Below are 20218 nucleotides of genomic sequence, written 5' to 3'. Positions count from 1 at the left end.
CATTCCAGTGATAAGGTTACTTTATATGATAAAAATGAAAGGATTTCGAAGATGTAATTAAGATTCCAAATAAGTTGATTTATACTTAATCAAATAGGACATTATCCCGGATAGAGTATAAAGCCTTTTAAAAGAGTACTGGGTCCTCCTGATGAGAAAGAGCTTCTCTTGCTGGTTTTGAAAATCTCAATGGCCATATTCCAAGAGGGCTTCAGAGAGAGCCAAGTGGCAAAGAACTGTGTCAGCCTCTTGGAGCTGAGCAGCCTCCAGCCAATGACCAGTAAGAAGCCAGGGCCCTCAGCCACAGAGCTATATGGAAATAAATGCTGCCAACAACGTGAGTGAGCTTGGAGGGACATATTCCCTAAACATGCTTATCGAGGAGAATATAGCCCTGCTGACCCCTTGACCACCATCTGGCTGTGCTTAACACAGTTAAGCTGTGCTCAACTGATTCCTGACCCACAAGAACTGTGAGATAATAACTTCGTGTTGTTTTAAGCTGTTACATTTCTTAAAATTTGTGTGTCTTATACTTGAGTGTAAGACCCCAAACCATGAAACTTCTAGAAGAAAACATAGTCAATATGCTCTTTGACATCGGTCTGAGCAGCATATTTTCAAGTCCCATGTCTGACCAGGCAAGGGAAACAAAAGAAAAAATGAACAAATGGGACTACATCAAACTAAAAAGCTTCTGCACAGCAGAGGAAACCATCAACAAAACGAAAAGACAATCTAACAATTGGGAGAAGATATTTACAAACCATATATCAGATAAGGGATTAATCTCCAAAATGTACAAAGAACTCATACAACTCAACAACAAAAACACCAACAATCCAATTAAAAAATGGGCAAGAGTCTGAACAGAGATTTCTCTAAAGAAGATATACAAATGGCCAACAGGCATATGAAAAGATGCTCAACATCATTAGCTATCAGAGAAATGCAAATCAAAACTACAATGAGGTATCACCTCACTCCAGTCAGAATGGCTATAATTAACAAGACAGGAAACAACAAATGTTGGAGAGGATGTGGAAAGAAGGGAACCTTTGTTCACTGCTGGGGGGAGTGTAAACTGGTGCAGCCACTATGGAAAGCAGTATGGAGTATCCTCAGAAAATTAAGGATAGATCTACCATATGATCCAGCTATTCCACTGCTGAGTATATATCCAAAGAACTTGAAAACACAAAGGCATAAAGATACTTGCACCCCTATGTTCATTGCAGCCTTATACACAATAGGCAAGACTTGGAAGCAACCCAGGTGCCCATCAAGGATGAATGGATAAAGAAGATGTGGTATTTATACATGATGGACTACTACTCAGCCATAAGAAATGATGAAATCCGGCCATTTGTGACAACATGGATGGACCTTGAGGGTATTATGCTGAGTGAAATAAGTCAGAGGGAGAAAGTCAAATACCGTATGATCTCACTTATAAGTAGAAGATAAAAATAACTACAAACAAACACATAGCATTGGAGATTGGATTGGTGGTTACCATAGGGGAAAGGGGGAGAGGGGAAGGCAAAAGGGGTGATTAGGCTCATACACGAAGGGATGGACTATAATTAGTTTTTGGGTGGTAAACATGATGTAATCTATACAGAATTTGAAATATATTATGCTGTACACCCAGAAATAATTTAAAAAAATTTGTACGCCTTATAAAGTTAACTTAAGCTAGGAGAAATCTTTTGTAATTTTATCAATTACTAAATTACCCATAAATGATGTATTGATTTCAGTTTTAAATCTGTTTTGGTTGAATTAATTTGCATTTCACAGCTTTAGTGCACATGATTTAGTCAGAATCAATTGAAACAGGCAGTCACTAGATGACAGAGGTGTACAATATTTTTTGTTTGTTGCCAATTGTCTCAAAAATGCTCTTTATAAATATTTCTCCCATCTGCTCTTCAGTCCAATATTCAAACTACAACTTTACAAGTCATACTCAGGTACTTTCTTTCTGTTTAGAATTCTTATAAGAAATAACTGCTGAATTTTTCAGATGTTTTCAGTCATATATTTATATAATCTCTTGGATTTTCTCCTTCAATAATTGATGCACTGAATCATGTTGATAGATTTCCTAATATTGAGTTATGCTTGGATTTCTAGAATAACCCTTATCACTTACTCTTTTTACATATTATTAGAATTCACGTGCTATTATATTTAGATATTTGCTTCTATAGTCACATATAAAACTTAGTCTGGAGTTTTTGTGTTTGTGCACGTACACAAGCATACACTATCTTTATTAGGTCTTGTTAAGTTAGGCTGGTTAGTAATAAGTTGGTGAACTTTCCATATTTTTCTGTGGACTAACATAGGAAAGATCTGTTATTTGAAAGTTAGACAGCTCATTTGTAAAGCCTAACATCTGTTTTAAATGATAGATGCTTAATATCCATTAATTGTCTTACATATTGGTCTATCCAAGTTGTCTTTGATGAACAATGTTAAATGATGACGGAAAACTTCCCTCAGATATGAGTCTTGGTAATGTCTGTGAGTGCAAAGCTCAGGGGAATAAACCAGATTTAGAACTCAAACCAGAGGAGAAAAATAATGTGCCAAAATAAAAACTTTGATTTAAAGAAGAATTGCTTCAGACCATCATATAAAAAGAGATTGATTGACAGAAATATAAATAAAACTCTGGCCAGCACACTCCTATGTGGCTTAAGCTGAATATCCTCCAGAGAGGTATTATTAATGTGGATTTACAAGCTGAACTGCTTAAAAACAGCAGAGAAAAAGCTTTGCACAAGTATGTTTCTTTGTAAAGTGGTCAAAATTACATTCTATAAGAAAACATATACTCAGTAAACTTATCTACCTACCAGGTTAAAGGTTATAATTTCCCTTGAATGTTCTCAGTTTTTTTTATTGTGTGTGTGTCTGTGTGTTTTAGAAGTAACATAACCACAAAACAATGTAAAGGCCTTAACAGAAATTACTAATTATTAAAAGGAGATAAGTTCATTGAGAAGGCTTGTCCTGGGCTTGAAATCAACATTCTAGTAGGGGCATAATTTGGATCGTTTCGAAGGTTTACTGACAGCCTTATTGGCTGAAAAGGGAATGGTAGAGGTCTAACGGAGCAAGCTTTGGAAAGTCAGTTATGACTGGATTATGAAGCCTTTGCTAAAGAATGCATGTTCATTCTTATATCCTGTTATATAAAATGATCTGACAAGGCTACTGAGATAGTAACATCTGAGAAGAAGATGAGTAGATAAATGTTGGAGCTGTTGTGTAGATGAGAAATTTAATGAAGGGAGAAAGAAAGAAAAGACTGAGCGGATTTGGAATGGGGAAACAAAACTGATCCATGACCTAGCTTTCAGGGAGTGAGCAGCAATCTAGATTCCAGTGCAAACCAAGGTTCCATTGGAGCCATTTTTTTTTTCTCTATAAGTGGAAGAATCATGACATACTTACTCTGCTGTGTGTAGCATAACTATAGCCAGTGTATTAGGGAGTGGCATTTCTTCACATTAGGCAGTTAGCTGCATCATGGATCCATGATCAGTACATTTTTAGCAGATCGAAAGCTGAGGATAAAGATTTGATTCTTTAAATCCTAGGGAAAAGCTCTGGCAAGGATTATTCCTCTCACAGCTTTTCTTTTAATTTTCAGTTGTCAAATTTAAACTGGTTTAGTCACCAGGAAATGGAGATAAGAACCTAGGTAAACAGATAAATAGGTAACAGAGCTCTGCTCTTGGTAGTAGAGAAGGCTGAGTTTTTGTGAGTTTGAAGATGTCCAGGTGTACTTGATATGCGAATGGAGGAAACAAGATGTCTAAATAGAAACCTACCTTAAATGTTAGCAGTTTGTAAATGGGGCTTTGATTATCTTCTACCCAAGTTTATTAGAAAGTTTTAATAGTTGAGATACTTAAACTGCAACTCTAGAGTTTCCTAGCAATTGCAGAACCCCAATTTAGTGACTGTGATGTAATATCATATCATATAATTCCTTAGAAAATGGATATAATTGATGAGTCAAGAGCAACGATGCCACATTAAAATCCAAAGCTAATGCTCAAGGTTTTGTTACTCTTATTTGCCAGGCAACTGGTTTGATTTTATACACCTGAAATGTTTCATATCATAGACAGCCATGGTCAACAGACAATAGTAAAATCCATAGACATTAAATTTGTCAAGTCCAACATACGTTGCAACATAAATTGTTCATATTCCAATTCTGATGGTTATATTATATTCATTGAAGAATAAACTAAAATTAATGGATGTATTTTGTTGGTAACAGAACCTGGATCACATTTCATGATTTTTTTTATTCAACATATCTGTGGCCTAATGCTCATTCATAGTCAGAACTTCAAATGAATATATTCTGGCTAGGTATTTTATGGGTCATGACCTTAATTATTCAGAAAATACAAGCATCCCTCAGAGATACTGTGGGTTCAGTGCCAGAGTGCAATAAAGCAAATATCACAATAAAGTGAGATGCAAGAACTATTTGGTTTCCCAGTGCATATCAAAGTTGTGTTTACACTCTACTGTAGCCTATTAAGTATGCAATAGCATTATGTCTAAAATATCAATGCACATATCTAATTAAAAAATATCTTGTCACTAAAAAAGTGCTGACCATCACTTAGGCCTTTAGAGAGTTGTAATCTTTTTGCTGGTGAAGGGTCTGGCCTCAGTGTTGATGGCTGCTCACTGATCAGGGTGGTGGTTGCTGAAAGTCAGGGTAACTGTGGCAATTTCTTAAAATAAGACGGCAATTAAGTTTGTTGCAACGATTGACTCTTCGTTTCACGAATGATTTCTCTGTAGCATGTGATGCTGTTTGATCGCATTTTACCCACAGTAGAACTCCTTTCAAAATTGGAGTCAATCCTCTCAAACCGTGCCACTGTTTATTAACTAAGTTTATGTAATATTCTAAATCCTGTGTTGTCATTTCAACAATCTTCAGATCATCTTCACCGGGAGTAGATTCCATCGCAAGAAACCACTCTCTTTTCTCATCCATAAGAAGCAACTCCTCATCTGTTCAACTTTGATCATGAGATTGTAGGAATTCAATCACATCTTCAGGCTCCACTTCTACTTCATGTTTGCTTGCTATTTCCACCACGTCTGCAGCTACTTCCTCCAATGAAGTCTTGAACCCCTCAAAGTCATCCATGAGGGTTAGAATCAAATTCTTCCAAACTCCTGTTAATGTTGATATTTTGAACTCATCCCATGAATCACCAATGTTCTTAATGGTGTCTATGATGGTGAATCCCTTTCTGAAGGTTTTCAGTTTACATTTCCAAGATCAATCAGAAGAATCATTGTCTATGGCAGCTAAAGGCTTTTGAAATGTATTTCTTCAATAATAAGACTTGCAAATCAAAGTTATTCCTTGATCCTTGGGCTGCAGGATGGATGTTGGGTTCACAGACATGAAAACAACATTAATTTCATTGTGTATCTCCATCAGAGCACTTGGGTCACTAGATGCATTGCCAATGAGCAGTAATATTTTGAAAGGGATCTTTTTTTCTGAGCAGTAGTTCTCAAAAGTGGGCTTAAAATACTCAATAAACCATATTGTAAACAGATGTGCTGTCGTCCAGGCTTTCTCATTCCATTTATAGAGTACAGGCAGAGTACATTGAGCATAATTCTTAAGGTCCCTAGGATTTTCAGAATGGTAAATGAGCATTGACTACAACTTAAAGTCACCAGCTGCGTTAGCCAATAAAGAGAGAGTCAGTTTGTCCTTTGAAACTTCAAAGCCAGGCATTGACTTCTCCTCTCTAGCTATGAAAGTCCTAGATGGCACCATCTTCCAATATAAGACTCTTTTGTCTACTTTGAAAACCTGTTGTTTAGTGTAGCCACCTTCATTGATTATCTCAGCTAGATCTTTTGGATAACTTGCTTCAGCTTCTACATCAGCACTTGCTAATTTATCTTACTTTTATGGTAATACCATACTTTTATGGTATGGAGATAGCTTCATTTCTTAAACCTCGTGAACCAACCTCTGTTAGCTTGAGACTTTTCTTATGCATCTTCCTCACCCCTCTCACCCTTCATAGACTCGAACAGAGTTAGGACCTTGCTCTGGATTAGGCTTTGGTTTAAGGGAATGTGGCTGGTTTGACCTTCTATCCAGACCACTAAAACTCCCTCCATATCAGCAATAAGGCTGTTTTGCTTTCTCATCATTCATGTGTTCACTGGAGTAGTACTTTTAATTTCCTTCAAGAACTTTTCTTCTGCGTTCACAGCTTGGCTAACTGTCTGGCACAAGAAGCCCAGCTTTTGGCCTATCTCAGCTTTTCATGTGCCTTCCTCACTAAGCTTCATCATTTATGGCTTTTGGTTTAAAGTGAGAGACGTGGAACTCTTCCTTTCAATTGAGTACTTAGAGGCCATTGTAGGGTTATTAATTGGCAAAATTTCAGTATTGTTGCATCTCAGGGAATAGGGAAGTGCAAGGACAGAGAAAGCAAGCTTGGGAAACAACTAGTCAGTGGAGCAGCCAGAACACACACAACATTTATCAATTAAGTTCATTATCTTATATGGGCACAGTTTATGGTGCCCCAAAACAATTACAGTAGTAACAGCAAAGATCCCTGAGCACAGATCACCATAATAAATAGAATAATAATAAAAAAGTTTGAGGGCTGGCCCCATGGCCGAGTGGTTAAGTTTGCGTGCTCCGCTGCAGGTGGCCCAGTGTTTCTTTGGTTCGAATCCTGGGCGTGGACATAGCACTGCTCATCAAACCACGCTGAGGCAATGTCCCACATGCCACAACTAGAAGGACCCACAACGAAGAATATACAACTATGTACCGGGGGGGTTGGGGAAAAACAGGAAAAAAAATAAAATCTTTAAAAAAGGAAAAACGTTTGACATATTGCCAGAATTATCAAAAGGTGACAGAGACATGAAGTGAGCAAATGCTATTGAAGAAATGACACCAGTAGACTTGTTTGACACGAGGTTGCCACAAACCTTCAACTTGTAAAAAAATAAAATAAAATAAACAGTATCTGTGAAGTGCAATAAAGTGAAGTACATCATGTATGCCTGTATTATGTTCTATATTCTTTAATAGCAAAATTTAATTTCAGCATTAAGTTAAATTTGTTGAATAAAAAAGAATTGTAACCACATGAGGTTAAGCCCAGTCGGTTCAGGGATTTATGCTTTCCTTCCACCATCTAACTTTACATCCTATTCTGGGATCCTCAGCTCACCTCAAGTTATTGAGATTGGTGGGTGGAAGGGAATATGAGTATTTGATCATTGATTGTCACCTGGCACAATAGCCTCCTTCTGGTCACAATTTGTTCTTATATGTTCTGACTTCTAAGATATGTCCACATAAATATGAGATTTCCAGTTAATGGTCTATTTAGCAATTTTTACACTCACTCCAGTGTATGAACATCCAACATACCTAAGTTTAGGGTTGCTATCTATAGTACCCCTTATTAAAAATAGTTAAACATAGTAGAGTAATGGAGAAGGGTTAGGATTTTATGTGGCAGGAGTCACTATCATGAGAGCAAAAATATCTGCATCAATTATGCGGTTTTGACAATTTCCCAGTGTGTTATTATATGGAATAATTGCTTGTGTAAACTTCCTCGAGATTGGAAGTTCTGGATTTCTTTCTGAACCCTCCACAACACCTTTAATAATTCTCAGTTTACTCTTTGTTACTCCACATTACCTACTGTAGCATTCTCTAAGTCAGAGTACTCAAATATTTGCCTTTGGGCTGACTACTAAAATGAGCAAAATAACAGACTGCTGCAAACTTTATATAGTAACTCAGTTGCCGAAATAAGTTTCATTAATCTGCTGGTTAATAAGAGTTTTGTATCCTGAAGCCACTGGAGAAGTTCGTCTTTTTCTGGATGCCAATAAGATTCTTCACTGAAATGGCAGAGCTCTGTATTCCTGATAATAAGTTTGTACCCTCTGCTGCAGAGGTGAACTATAAAAACATCTAAAGTGCCAGCTATTCCCTTCTCGCCAGTCATATCAGTATGTGTCATCTATAGAAGAAACTAACACTATATAATCCAGAGTCACACAAGCTACCCTTTTTCTAAGGCTACTGTATGAGTCTGTTACTTGCACCCAAAGTTGCAAAATCAAACACCAAAGACATACTAGTGGCATTTACAGAGTTCAGGTGTAAAGTAGTGAAAATGGAATGAAGTAGTAAGACATTAAGAATCTCTGAGCATTACTTGAGGAAGAGAAACAAATAAGTATTTCTAAAAAGGAAACCAAGAACATACTTCGATTCCTGCCTGGTGAAAGCAATCTTCTCCTATGCTTTTCTGCTTGTTGATATAAACTAGAGATTGACACACACTTTCTGTAAAGGGCTAGAAAGTAAGTACTGTAAGCTTTGTGAGCCATGAAGACACTGTTGCAAATTCAAGTCTACCATTGAATGCAAGGGTAGCCATAGACAATATGTAAATGAATGGATGTTGCTGGGTTCCAGTAAAACTTTATTTACAAAAATAGATCAGATTTCCCCACAACTGTAGTTTGTGGACCCTGCTATAGATAAACATATATTTACCAGATTAATAGTATTCCAACTTCTAAGGACTATATTAGTTTGTTTTAGAAAAGAGAATGTGTCCAGAACTGCATCTCCAATGGCAGACATGACTTGATTAGGTTAACACTTGAAATATTCTGAAGCCCTGTTGTTTAAGATTTTTACTTTATTTATTCATTTAAACAAAAAGGAGAATTAAATGGGATATGTAAGGAATCACACCACCTGCATTTTTCACATATTTTACTATGGCCAGCATGATATTTAAAATATTCAATACTAGGCTAAGCATAGGCACTAAACAGTCAAATTGATGCTAACAAATGAGAATCGATACAATCAGCAAAAATACTGTATAACCTATATCAAATGAAGGTCAACTCTGCTGGTGACACCGCATCTAAATAGATGTGGGTATGATGTATATCATACATTTCTACCATGAGGTTTCTTACAACATGGTTTAAGTTTGCCAATGTGTGGGTTCTGCTGGTATTGAATATGTCAATTCCAGCTATTTTCTGATTTTCTGAAGGAAGATCGCCAAGCTAGTGTGTCACAACCCACTGGTTTGCTGTGGCTGAGTAATAGTATCCTGTGTTGTTTTTCCCCTTAGCCCATGAAGTAGCAAGGTCTTTGGAAGCCAGAACTCCCAACTTGTTACCTATAGCTACAAGAGCTTTCATTCTTTCATCCTGAAACATAGTACCAATTTTGTCATTTTCTGTGGATATCACAATGTGACAAAATTTCGTGTCCAGCTTCCCTCAGGGAATGGGTAAATACATATATATAGATTAATTTAGGGCAACTTGGGTTACAACGAGGAGGTTTCAGTGATAACTCCGTTTATCACCTGATAGGGCTGCATTCAGCCTAATGGACTAACGTCATATGATGTAACTGGGGTTAATTTGGAGTCAGTCACTTGGTTGGACAGTGAGTGACAGTTCTCTTTGCAGAAGGATCAGATCAATGTTTCCTATCCATATGTATGACGCAATAGCAAAATTCCTTAGGAGACTCACCTAAACTTTTTTTCAAAGTGTTTGGATTTTTTGCATATTGGAAACAGGACAGGGCCATGATCTTTAGAGCATTGTGGTTCGCGTGGTGACCCAGGTATTTTCAATTATGAAATCTGAGTTTTACCAGGTATTTGGTTGCCTGTTGTTTAGTTACTTAACTGCCTGTTGGTTTCATTCTTGGGAACCATATATTCTCAGTCAGATCTCTGCATTTCAGAACACTCCCTGCGTTCTCAATGGTTCATCTGCTCTTCTGCCTTTCATAATGACTGTGATATTTGGATTTTCATGGTTCCTACTAGCAACTGTTCATGCTAACTCTGTGTTTCTACCATGGCTACTGAGACTGAACTCAGTTTCAATCTTATCCTCTCACTAGCATTCCAAGTTCAGCAAGCATAATTGCAATTATGTTTTCTAAACAATTGAGTACTTCTCTCAGCAATTTCTCATGGCAAGAGTAACACATGATAGGCCCTTCCAAAGATGTCCACAGTCTCGCCTCTAGAACCTGTGACTACGTTACCTTACATGGCAAAAGAGACTTCATAGATGTTATTACATTAAGGATCTTGAAATGGGTACATTATCATGAAGTATCCTTATCTGGATGGACCAAATCTAACCACATGGGTCTAAAAGCAGAGACCCTTTTTCAGCTATATTTAATTTATTTAATTTAATTTTAATTTAATTTTAATGCAGAGGAATAGTCAAAGAGATACATGCTGTTGACTTTGAAAATGGAAGATTAAGACCTGTGAGACATCTGACTTGTATCCTACAGAACTGTAAGGTAATAAATTTGTTGTTTTAAGCCATAAATTTGTGCTAATTTGTTACATCAGTAGTACAAAATTAGTACATAAAACACTTATTTGGGATCTTTAAAAAAGTTAAAAAACAAATGTATCTTTGGTTAAGATATATATTAGTTACAATTTAATATTTTCAAAGTCTTTTAATTCATCCTCCACATCATGAAAAGTGTTTCTCTCTTCCCAGGACAACCTGCATGGTCATTTCATGTTTGTGTCAGGCACCCATAAGACAAGGCAAAGCCAAGGCCAAGGCCTGACTGATTTGACTGGTGAAGACACAATGAAACAACCGTTGTTACATCAGACAGTTTATTGCTCACATAGACAATGAAAAGAGGAATAAGCCTAAGGTGCCAGCTCTGCAAATTTCTTGTCTGATACACATAAAGGGATAACATAAAAACAAAAGAGGTTGAAAGACTGCACCATGAGAGTTCTTGGATAGCCTGTTGCCAAGGAGCTTATTCTAGACTGCAGCTAAGTGGTTTCATATTCTGCAGCTTTATGCTGAGGAGTATGGGACAGAGAGCCCCATAACTCACTGGAATGTTGGAGGTGATGAGAAACTGTCTTACAACAGCCTCATGGATGATACGTGAAGGGAAGTGTGAGATGGCCTCAGAGCTGCCCCTCCCAGGCTTTCCATCTTCTCCTCTTCTGAAAGGATCACAAGGCATTCTATCAAGGCTCAAACTGTGGCTCATGCCCCTGTCTGTGTGGTCTATGTGGATATGGGCAAGGAGACCAGAGTGGCCAGAGCTATTACTCTCATAGTCTAAAATCAGAGGAAGAAAATCTAATGTCTCTGAGATTGTAAACTCTAAGAATGGAAATACTAGCAGTAATGGATAAGATTTCTATAGAATAAAACCATGTTAAAACAAAATAAAAGTATCAAGACCAAGAAATGAAGAAAGAGAGCTTCATGAAATGTATACAACTAGTCATTCTAAGGATAATGCAAGTACTAGATCTAGTAGGAATAGCCATTAATCTATTACGTATAGCTAATTTCAGTTATGTGCCTTCCTCCTACATTTGAAAATATCATTAGTATATAAAACTAACGTTATGTAAGGTGATTGCACCCTCATTGATTACTAAAAAGTTAAAACTATATTAAAGCTATGTTAATTGCTAATAACTTTGAAATTGTATAATTCTATAGATAATACTGTTAATTAGTGACAAGGACTTAGTTATCAATTAAAACTCATTTTCATATTCTATTTTGAAGCAATAGCCTATGATTTTAGAGATATGGTGGAGTACTCAGTTGTACCTTGGATCAAATCTTTACCTTTGAAATGAATCAAAATGTGTCTTTAAGCACAACATTATTGGAATGATGATGTTATTGAAAGCAGTCCAAAACAGTATTAGGTGTAGTACTTTTTGAAATATCACTTAAAACAAGAGAGTGATTCAATAGCCAAGATGTGGAAGCAACTCAAGTGCCCATCAATGGATGAATGGATGAAGAAGATGTGGTATATATACAATGGAATACTACTCAGCCATAAAAAAGACAAAACCATGTCATTTGTGACAACATGGCTGGAACTTGGGGGTATTACATTAAGCGAAATAAGTCAGAAAGAGAAAGAAAAATATTTTATGATTTCACTCATATGTGGAAGATAAACATATAGATAAGGAGAACAGATTATTGGTTACCAGAGGAGACGGGGGTAGGGGGAAGGCGAAAGGGGTAAAAGGCACAGATGTAAGGTAATGGATAGAAACTGGCTGTTGGTGGCAGACAGGCAGTCTATACAGAAACTGAAATAGAATGATGTACACCTGTAATTTATACAACGTTGTAAACCAATATGACCTCAATAAGATAACAACAACAAAAAAATAGAGTGATTGTGTAAACTGCATGTATAATTCCGTTAACCACATAGTTTACATGTGCAGACTATATGTAAAATGCTTATACAACCAATACATAAGAGCTCCAACCTTAGGTTGAATGTACCCTTGGAAATAATGATTCAAATTATTTAGATAATCATTTATGAGACTTACCCAAATTGATTGTATCTTAAAAAATCCCTTGCAACACTTTATGTTGGGAAATACAATAGTATCCATGAGTTCTTATTCCTACAATGGCAGGAAAACTGGAAGTTATTGGAAAAGCTGGGAAAATTTTTTAAAGATATATGTTTGGGGGGCATCAGAGAACTTTAAAGTTTGAAGATTCAAAATAGGGTCAACTGAATTTTTTAATGAATTTTTCATTTTTAATTCTCAATTAGTATACTCATATTCAATCTATACTTTTGCTCCTTTCTTAGTATGGTTTATTTGTCTCTTTTCTTGTTTGGTAATGAATGTTTTGAAATTTTAGCTGCATTATTGGCTTCCTGCACCGTCAAAGGCATTAGAACTACATCACTAGGCTATATCAAGGTCTGAATTTTCAGTTTTCTGTCATGACATCAACTCCAAACATCTCTCTTTAATTTTTTCAATTTATATTTGATACCTATGTTTTTCCCTTAATTCCCTCAGGATTACATATCCCCTCAGGATGACATGATTTAATCAGAATCTATGTGTTTATACCCAGGGTATTATCCATCCTCATCACCCCATTATTCCATGTGGCAAGAAGTCAACCATCAAATTCTGCTATATATAGGTTGGAAAAAAAAGTCTTCCATTGAAACTGGCAGTGTACAGGCCTCTGAAATTAAGTGACAGCACAGTAATTGAGAAGTCAGTATGTCAGATTGTGTATTCAAAATGTTAACATGCATTTCAATTTTCTTGTGAGAAGTTGATAAAATCAGTTGTTCACAGTTAAACAGATAAAACCAGTTATTATCTGTCTGAGTTCTTCTCCGTGGCTCTCAAGAAAGCAAAGGAAACTGTTCTAACCATTTTTCTCTCAAGCCAACCAAAATATATAACTTTTAGCTAAAAGTATTCTCATTAAGTTACTCTTATTAAGTTAAGAATATTATCTGCGTCAGGAGACTTACCTTTCTGCATGTGTGCCTTACCTATTGCAACTAACATTTAATTCCTGTTCTTCGCTGGTCATCCATGTGGATGAGTGCGTCCAACATTGATGTCCGCAGTGATATCAAGAGATTACAGGGACCAGTACCCTGAACTGGAGGGTAATTAGGGATTCACAGTTAATGCCTCATTTTGTTTGCTTCCGTTTTACAGCTTTTTTTCCTTTTTTCCTGCCAGAAGCTCATGATCAAGCAAGGGTTAAAATTTCTTTCATTTCGGTAAATAAAGTTGTGGAAATTTTAACTGGAGAGAATATGAGATGATCAAGGGGATTAATCACTTATAGTGATTTATATCACAAGTTATAGAGAGGTAAGATTTAGGACTCTCAAAGAATAGTTGTTTGTTTGTTTAAATCCATCACTGTTCTTTTTTTGCTGAGGAAGATTTGCCTTGAGCTGACATCTGTTGCCAATCTTCCTCATTTTTTGCTTGAGGAAGATTAGCCCTGAGCTAACATCTATGCCAGTATTCCTCTAGTTTGTATGTGGGTCACTGCTAGAGCATGGTTGATGAGTGGGGGAGGTCCACCCACGGGATCCAAACCCACAAACCTGAGCTGGCAAAGCAGAGCTCAGCAAACTCAACCACTACGCCACGGGGCTGGCCCCATCTTCTTTATTTTTATTGAGATATTTCTCAAGTTCTCTTTGACCTGAGAAGAATGATCCTTTCTCATTTAAGAGGTAGAGCAAATATACTCTTCTGGATATCTGGATATACTGCTAGCTGTTAAACTTGTTTGATCTACTTGTATGCAATCCATTTGCAGCAATGCAAATCACTACTGTTGTATATTTGCTCTGTACTTGTAGAGAGGTTGCTAGTCCTTAAAGCCACAGAATGTAGGCTAGCAAATTGTACCCAGAAAGCACCTGAAAAGAGTGTGAAGTTGGAGTTCTCAGAAATATAATACGCCAGCTGAAGATGAGACTCAGAGGACTTTTACAGAGTGATTTATCATTTATTCTTCTTTAATCACTCAAGATTTTTTATTTTTAATGATGACAGCATGTATATTTCCACATTGAGATTACTAGTGCTACTGACAACATTAAAAAAAACGTCTATTTCCTTCTCCATTTGTGGACCAGATGCCAATATCTTAGAGAGGAAAACATAATTCTAAATATAAAGACTGAGTATCTTTGAGGTACCCATAAGGCATTACTAGTTTCCATCAATTGGGGTTTATTCTATTATAGATTTACTTATTTAAAAATTTACAACATAATTTTTGTTTCAAATGCTTTAATATTTCATTTGTATTCATCAATTAGTGCAGTAGAATTAAAAAGAAAAAATCAAAATGGATATAGGAAAATGAAAATTTATGAGCGTCAAACACACCAGTTACATTGGACAAAATTTACATGTAAAATTTTTCAATAATGCCACCTTTCTATTTAAGAATAATTATCATGAATGTTAAATAGAAAACTGTATCCTTAAAATGATTTATACAATATTACTTTTAAAAGTAATTTAAAATTGGTAAAATACGTTAAACATTATTTGCCAAGCAGAATTAAAATGAACATGATTTCTGAATTTCTGTCACTTGTACCTACATTTCAACTAGTGCAACATCCCTTGTTATCTAATTAAAATGGTGTCTTCTCACAAGCTCACATTTTTGTGACTAATTAAATTTTATTTTTGTTCATGATCTGATGCCTTAAGTTTTATTATACATTTTTTAGCATTTTGATTTTTATTTTTCTCAGATATGCATGGGATATTTTTATTGTTCCCTTCTAAATCACCTACAGAGAGCTAATTCCTATCTTTGTGCTATAGGTAAGATTATTAATGTAAAATTATTGAATGGATAGGTTGTCATTTAATTTCACAATAAGTATGTAAAGTTCATCTGTAGCAGGGAAAGACATAGAAGAGATTCTTTATTATAATGTGAAGTTTATCAATATAGAGAAACTCAAAAAAACCCACAGCAAACCACAATGAATTCTTGGGACAACACAGGATGAGAGGAACACTACTGCCCCCAAGTGCCTGATGGGAGATGGATGATGCGGGTGCCTCATGGGAATAGAAAGTAACTGTGTTGCTTGATCTTGTCTTATAGTCATGCAGAATTATTTAACTATATGATTTCTTACCATTGTCTGGGTTTGGAGATTTCTTAAGTCTTATTGTTCTAAAAGTCCTAAATATGGATTTTTAAAAAATTTGAGTTATCTACTTTTTCATAGGAAAGTGAAAAGGAAAGATCAGCATCCTGTCATTCTGAATTCACCAGTATCATATTTGCCCACAACTGTAGTTTTGAGAAAGAATATATGAAGTAAAAACAGATCCGAGATCCAATCTCAGCTTCCTTAATCAATGCTTGACCCTCTGAAGATTATGTTACTAGCAGAGAGCCATTATTTTTATTGTATTTAGCTCTACCTCACAATTCTATTTTGAATATAATGTGGTTATAATGTGATTGTTTAGAACAGTTATTCTTAGCAACTTCTTAGCGTAGAAGTTTTCTCCATCTTAATCTCCAACATAAATTTATGACATGAATAGTAGACATATGGTCCAATTATATGGCTCCTGATTGCATTGATGTCTAGTCATAATTTAGCAACTTTAGAAGTATACATTTTTGTTGTAATTCCATTGTAAAATATTAACAACTCGATGATTTTATGAATCTCTCCTTCTACTAACAGTGAATTAGTAGATTTGTCCCATACCAAGGGTTTTTTACTTGGGATAAGAGAAATTCACTTAAAAAGTTAATAAAAATCAGCATCATAAAATAAAAAATAGGAAAGGATATAGTTTTAGTTCCGAATTTATAACTTACTGTCTGAAATATTCGTCACTGCTTGAGTCATTTAGACGTTGATTAAACTACACTGAGATGCCATTTCTGACCTGTCAGTTTGGCAACAATTGAAAACTTATAACACATGCTGTCAATAAGACTACAGGAAAAGGAAATTTAATTCATTATCAGTCAGAGTCCAAAATAGTGTAAATCCTATGGAGGGAAAATTGGAAACATCGGAAAAAATTACATATTCACTTATCCTCTGAATCAACAATCTGTACAGAAATATCTCCACAAATAGGAAATAACATGTGTACAAAGTTATTATAGCATTGTTCTTAACACTTGAAAACAGCCTAATTATACCATGATTGGATAGATACAGGCGAGGGGCAAGCAAGGCCACTAAAATTCATCAAATATTTTATTTTGATATAATTTAACATAGATAAATAGACAAATATTTTACATATTTAAATACAAAATTGCATTAAAAGAGCAAACTTAAAATTAAATTGAAGACAATTAATGAAAAGGAAATCAAATAAACTGAAATGTATATCAAAATGAAAAATATAACCACATAGAGAAAATGATCATTTTAGTGATTTAGAACATGGTTTCTGATTCTACATCCTTCATATAAGTATGAAAATTTCTTATATTTGTAAGCTTTTTTCATAGTAGCAATATTAATCTTGCAATTTTGAAACTAATATATAAAAAGATACAGATGTATATGTATTTCAATGTATGAATGTATATTTATATTATATAAATGTGTATATATAATATATGTAATATATTACTGTAAGTAGGACTCAATATTTTCATTGCCTTTATAGTGAATAAAGAGACAAATATAAAATGAAATTAATTAGAATGAAGTCCTATGATTTGAATCGCATATTAGCATAAGCTCACATTCACAGCCCTGTACACTGAAAAGGCCTAAAAAGAATGACACTCCAGTAATAATTATGTAGCTAGCATCCAGATCTTTGTGTTTCAATACTATTGTCTTTAAATACCATTGTGTTTAAACAGCATTTGTGTTTAACTACCATTACCTGTTAAAAAGAAGACTATGTCCCTGGGGAAACGACTGATACCAAGTCTGAGCAGAAGGAGTCCAAGACGAATCCGAAAATCTTGTTCTTCCAGAATGGAAACAGACAAAAAAGAAAAAGTAAGAGAGTGATAGCAAAAGGATACAGGAAGAGCTTTAAAGAGGCTGCCATAGTACAAATTGGGGATATTTTGAGCATCAAAAAAATAATTAACAGAATGGACTTTGACACATTGAAATACAAAAAACCCAAGAGGCTATAGTGATATGACTTATAGAGTAATAGCTGCTAATAAATGTAAATGGAAGAAAAGATGTGGAAATCACCATTTTCCAGCCCTCAGTGTAATCATAAATTCGGGTAAGGCTCATATATGTTTGGTAAATATTATCAGTAGAAAGTGTGATCAGATTATGGCCTTACATATTAATGACTAATTAAAAATAGATATATCTAGCAGTCACTAACTTTAATGTGATGAAACACATCATCTTTAAGATTAAGACAAATTGGCATTTAGTGCCTTCTGATATAACATGGTACAAAGTAGAAATCTTCACTTATTAAGAATTCTTGCCAGCAACTCATCCTGAATATAACCAAGTCTCTATACCTAACTTAGATTTTGCAGGGACTAAAACACATTAAATGACACCACAAGAGGAAAATCTCACAAATCCAGAACCTATTATTATATTCTACGTGCACACTGACTTGGTCTTTTCACAAAACCAATGTTTTGCAAAAAACAAAAAATGGTGCCTTGCTCAATGATAAAGTGACATAAAAAACATAGCAAAAAGAAGTTAATAGGAAAACCTGATTGGATCTCAGATTGAAAAAGAAAATTTGTTATAAAATATTTTTGGAGACATTCAAATACGGACTATATATTAGATTATATTTTGGAATTGTTAATTATCTTAGAAAAGATAATGTTATAGGATTGCATTAGATTAAAATCTGTAGACTGCTTTAGGAAATATGGACATTTGAACTATATTAATTCTTCCACCCCATGAATGTGGAATATCTTTCCATTTCTTTGTGTCATCTTTGATTTCTTTCAACAATGTTTTATGGTTTTCAGTGTATGGGTCTTTCACTTCTTTGGTTAAATTTATTCCTAGCTATTTTATTCTTTTTGTTGCGATTGCAAATGGGATTGTATTCTTAATTTCTCTGTTTGCAAGTTTGTTGTTAGTGTATAGAAATGCAATTGATCAAAGTCTCAAAGACATTTTTCACAGAAATAGAACAAAGAATCCTAAAATTCATATGGAGGAACAAAAGAGCCTGATTAGCCAGAGGAATCCTGAGAAAAAAGAATAAAGTTGGAAGTGTCATATTCCTTGATTTTAACATACACTCCAAAGCTATAGTAATTATAACATCATGGTACAGGCATGAAATCAGACACACAGATCAATGGAAGAGCATCAAGAGCCGAGAAATAAATCCACTCATCTATGGACAGCTAACTTTTGTCAAGGGAATCAAGAACATACAACGAAGAAAAGAAAGTATCTTCTATAAATGATGTTGGGGAAACTGGACAGCCAAGTGCAAAAGAAGGAAAGTAGACCATTATCTTACACCATACACAAAAATTAACTCAAAATGGATTAAAGACTTGAATGTGAGACCTGAAACCATAAAACTTCTAGAAGAAACCATAGTCAGTAAGCTCTTTGATATTTGTCTTAGCAGCATCTTTTGGAATACCATGTCTTACCCGACAAGGGAAACAAAACAAAAAATAAACAAATGGGACTACATCAGACTGAAAACTTTCTTCACAGCAAAGAAAACCATCAACAAAAAGAAAAGACAATGTAACAATGGGAAGAAAATACTTATAAACCATATATCTCATAGGGTTAATATCCAAAATACATAAAGAGCTTATACATCCCAACAACGAACAAACAACTCAACTAAAAATGGGCAAAAGATCTCAACAGATGTGTTTCTAAAGAAGATATACAGATGGTCAACAGGCACATAAAAAGATGTTCAACATCACTAGTTATTAGGGGAAAGCAAATCAAAATTACAATGAGATATCAACTCATGCCTGTCAGAATGGCTATAATTAACCAGACAAGAAATAACAAGTGTTGGAGGCAATGTGGAGAAAGGCAATCCTTATACACTGCTGGTGGGAATGTGAACTGGTGTAGCCCCTACGGAAAACAGTATGAAGATTCCTCAAAAAATTAAGAATAGAACTACCATATGATCCAGTTATTCCACTTCTGGGTATTTCTCCAAAGAATACAAAAACACGAGTTCGTAAAGATTATGCACCCTATATTCATTGCAGCATTATTCACAATAGCCAAGACTTGGAAACAACCTAAGTACCAAAAGAGGGATGAATGGATAAAGAAGATGTGGTATATATGCACAACGGAATACTACTCAGGTATTTAAAAAAAATGAAATCTTGTCATTTGTGACAGCATGGATGGACCTTGAGGGTGCTGCTCTAAGCAACATGTGAGATGGAGAAAGTCAAATACTGTATGATCTCTCTCATAAGTGAAGATAAAAGCAACAACAGCAACATACAAACACATGTTATAGAGATTGGATTGTTGGTTACCAGAGGGGAAAGTGGGATGAGGGTAAAAGGGGTGACAGGGCACATGCATGTCGTGAGATATGGTAATTAGTCTTTGGGTGATGAACATGAAGTAGTCAACACAGAAATTGGAATATAATGAAGTGATCTGAAATTTACATAACGTCATAAACCAATGTTACCTCAATAAAAAAACATATATAAAATCAATAAAATCCTGTCTGAAGACCTGAAAAAAAAAAGATAATGTTATTGTTGCTTTGTAAGAGAATGTCGT

Source organism: Equus asinus, chromosome 10 (genome assembly GCF_041296235.1).
Source record: "Equus asinus isolate D_3611 breed Donkey chromosome 10, EquAss-T2T_v2, whole genome shotgun sequence".
Classification (NCBI taxonomy): domain Eukaryota; kingdom Metazoa; phylum Chordata; class Mammalia; order Perissodactyla; family Equidae; genus Equus; species Equus asinus.
Note: the sequence above shows the minus strand (reverse complement) of the source record.